This window comes from Myotis davidii, unplaced genomic scaffold, assembly GCF_000327345.1.
Source record: "Myotis davidii unplaced genomic scaffold, ASM32734v1 scaffold1421, whole genome shotgun sequence".
NCBI lineage: Eukaryota > Metazoa > Chordata > Mammalia > Chiroptera > Vespertilionidae > Myotis > Myotis davidii.
Window position 1 is genome coordinate 324,788 of NW_006291550.1, and position 4,424 is coordinate 329,211.

The following is a 4,424-nucleotide window of genomic DNA, read 5'->3' on the forward strand; positions in this document are numbered from 1 at the left end:
AACGGTATGTGGAATGAAGTGGGCGGGCATCGGGAGGCCACTATGGCACGGGGCAAGCACTATGGGCAGTCTATCTGAAGTGTACGTGGCGTATAAGACGACCCCCCACTTGGAGGCATATTTTTCAGGGCCAAAAAATCATCTTATATGCCGGCAAATACGGTAAGTTTTAGGTGTGCAACATTCTAACTGGACATCTGTATATACTACAGTGTGTTCACCACCAAAAACCTGGTTTCCATCCACCATACACTGACCCCTTGAATGCAGTAGTGACCTTTTGCCAACTCCAGGAATCTGAATTTTCCTCAACCTCATCTCTCTCAGACACAGCCTACCATTCTTTCCTTGAAACTCTCTCTTGCATATTTCTGAGTAGCTTGCTAGTTATGTTTGATGCTTGTCTGATTATAGGTAAATCATACGTTGTTAATATATTTACCACCAGCTTCAGCCCCCCTTCTCACTTCCTTCACCCGCAAACCACTAATCGTTATCTGCCTCTAGAGTTTGTTTTCTGTTTATTCATTGTTAGTTGTTTGTTTGGGAGTTTTTTATGTTCCACATATGAGTGAAATCACACGGTGTTTGTTTTTTTCCATCTGACTTTTTTCACTTAGCATAATAATACCCTTAGGTTCCAATTAAATCTTTTATTGAAAGAGGAAATATACATAATTATTGACCATGCTGTAAATATTTCCCCTTTTGTTTCTCAAATGATTTATGTTCAATCCAAACAGCACTGTGGCTGCAGAAGGTTTAAAACAACCCAGGAAGCCTCAGAGGCCACGGAGAAGCAGTGTGGCTGGACGGCCAGTAGAGGGCACTGAGTTATTTGCGATAACATTGAAAGGGCTGGCGAAGTCTGTTTACTAGTCTATAGGATAAAAAATAAAACACACAAAAAGTAAAAAAAACCAGAACAAAACAGAATTTGTTTCACTAATTCTGTTAGAAGTACAATGAAATTTTAAAACATGAAAATGGAAAAATTCTCCTTGCATATCTTTAGGTCTAAATTGGATGCAATGAAAGTTTTCAACACTGGCTATCAGTTACAAAGAGCTTATACAACCTAATGTGCACACACTCTCCCTTGTCCTAATATATTTCAGTTTGCCTGGAGGCGATCGTAAGGCACTTATATTACCCAAAGATTGGCTTTGGGAAGTTATATGACTTAATTTTTGTAGAAGACAGTAGGAATAAAAGAAATGCTGATTATGCAATATCTGATTTCTAATGAACATTTTGTTTTTCCCTCAGGAATTCCAATTCCCTCTCCCCCTCCCTCCCTCCCTTCCTTCCTAGGGTCCTTCAGAAGTTGGAGTTGGTGTTTTGTTTCTATAATCTTCGGGGGAACAACTGGGGAGCTGATGCTCTGCTGTTCCTTCCCTTGGCAGCCTCGGGTGCCATGACTGACTCTTGCCCCTGCCTCAGCTCCTCTCCTTTCTCTAGAAACCTCAGCTGGAAAAAGTTAGGAGGGAGGTGGAAGAAGGAGGAAGCGGGAGCGAGGGGTTGGCTGAGTTTGGAAAGAATCTCCAGTGGCCTTCTGGTTGCTTGGGTTCCTCAGCTCTTTACCCACCTCTTCTCCTAGGGTCCCCCTCTGCCCCCCTGCCCCCACCGCCTCCTTTTTTTTTCTCCTCAAAACAAATATGTTTTATTGATTTTTTTACAGGGAGGAAGGGAGAGGAATAGAGAGTTAGAAACATCGATCAGCTGCCTCCTGCACACTCCCCACCAGGGATGTGCCCGCAACCAAGGTACAACCAAGGTACATGCCCCCGATCGGAATCGAACCCGGGACCCTTGAGTCCTCAGGCCGATGCTCTATCCACTGAGCCAAACTGGTCAGGGCCCACCTCCTTCTTTAGACACATGACCAAACCTCTTTTTCACGCCACAAACTTATCAGTAGATTTTCAGGCCTCCGGTATCCATGGTCTTCTGAAATTGTTTCATATTTATCTCTTCAGTTAATACTGTCACAGCTGGCCGGATCAACAAGCGATTTTCACTGCTACAGGTTGAAAACATCTCATAAAAACAATTTACAGATATATTATCAAAGAAAAGCAAAAACTAGTAATTATCTCAGGACTCTCAGATTTGTTATAGCAATAGAAATGTGCTCTTAAGCAAGGAATGCTCCAACTCTCCTCTCTGAATTCTTCTGCATTAACAACAACAACTTATACTGATCATACCTGTTTTGAAAGTCAACTTATAAAACCTCATTCAGATTACTTCAGTGAATTGTTGGACTCAAGTTCTTTAGGGATACTAATTCATCTGGCATCAAGAATCATATGACTTGAACAGGATGGTGGTAAGGTCATTTATTCACGTGAAACTAATGCAGGTAGGTTGCTTAGACAAGCCAGCTGAAACAGTGGTTGAGAATATCTGTCAGGGGAAAGGTTGAGAAGAGATCAATTTGACCCCCCGGAGGAACCAGCAGGAAGAAGGAGGGAGAATGTGGAAAACCAAGTAAGATGCAGAGTAAGATTTGTCTGTTTTTGAGAATTTATCTTAGAGGAGACCTGTGAAATAATTATAAGAAAGATAATTTGAGGAACATGTAAATGAGTAGAAAGAGTCAAAGAGAGGAATTGTTTCTTTCTCCCAAGACGGTAGGAACGGGGGAAAGGAATAAAGTAGTGTTAAACTGAGGACTCCATTTGTAAACCTTATCCACACTTTACTCTGAAAACCTAACATGCTTCAAGTCTCTTGCTATAAATGCCTTAATACGGATTATTTCATAATGAATTTCCAAAGATGTCCTTTACTACACTTTACAGAACGCTGTATTCTATAGAAAATCAAATCATTGTTGGTCAGATACACAAGGGCCCCTCTGCTATGGATTGCATATGATATAAGCTCTTAAAATCTGACTTCTCATCCTTAATAGAATTCCGTTTTGGATGCACCTAATGGTCACTGTTGCCAGTTGTGTCAGAGTTTAATGTGCAGGGTGGCCTACAGAGTAGAAAGGGGGCCATAGAAAGCCTGATGTGACTTGAGTCGTTGTCTGTGACACAGGGGAGCCTGAGGCATCCCCCTGCTGCATCATCAGCAGGGTCCCAAACCTGTCTCACGCATGGTTGTTGCAGATGCCAGTGTCTCATAGATGGCATGGGAGGGGCGTTGCCTGCACACAGTGGGCCCACCACCTGTGTCCGTGTCCTAGGATGTACATAGTTCAGTGATAAGCAGGGTGTGCTGGAGCCACTTAGCGAGGCACTGTATTTACCAGGTAGTTAGCTAGGAAAACAATTGGCCCAGTCAAAGCCTGAGGCCGTTAGGCTCTGTGACTTCAGGTAATCCGCACCTTATTTTTGGGAGGCTAGAACACTAAGCAGAGAAGTTGTAGGACAGAGGTAAGAGGGATGCTGATTACAGGAACCCGTGAGAAAAGGTTTCTCTCTTGGGGAAACTTGGGAGATTGGAAGGACAGAACAGATGGGTTGGCTTGGGAAGTAAGACCTTCAGTCTAGATGGAGTTGATTACAGCCTTTCTATTAAGAAAGCTGGGTACTGGGGAGAGGGGAGCGTGTGGGGGTAATTAATTGGCATTTTTGTAGGAGAGTGCAGTGTGCAGGCAGTAACACTGATAACTTCATTACAAAGAATTGCAGAGGAAGAATTCCAGAGCCTGGTCCTTCTCCTGAAGGCTTGGGGTGGGGTGTGCTTTGAAAGTGCAGTAAAAAATACATAGAGCCAAGAGTCTGCTAAAGGTGGGAAGGAAGTCTTGTTGAGGAGTTTTCACATTTCCAAGGAAGTCATGAGTGGCAGAATGATGGTGAAATATGAGAGACTGGTAGTGTGAGAAGGTACCCGAAAACAGAATGTCTTCAGGATAGTTAATGGTGACCCCCTGCCTTTGGCAGTCTGACTTTGCCTGGTTGCAGATGGGATAGTTAATGGTGACCCCCTGCCTTTGGCAGTCTGACTTTGCCTGGTTGCAGATGTGACTAGCTGGCAGTAAACCAGCAATAGAAGACCACTGGGCAGCTGTGTAGCCAGTAGCAACTTCTACATTTTGTGCCAGGTTCCTTAGTCTTCAATTACTCATGGGCTCTTAGCTTCAAGCCAGATGGCTGAAGACACTTGACATATGACCTTTGCATAAATGTGATACTATTGTGCGTGTATTAAGAATTTTTATACGATCTGGTAACAAAAATGCATAAATCTATTCCTTTATGCTAGACACTCAAACTTATTGCTTTGATATATGGAACAAAACATAAAAGTTGACACCATCAGAAGAAATGTGTGTTTGTTTGCAGATTAACTGAATGAAAAGTAGAAAAATAAAAATGCATTAACTCTAACAGTAGCTTTAAACAGAATAAACTATAGACTTTTCAAAGGATGATGGTTATCCTTAATTGTGCCAAAACAGAGCATGA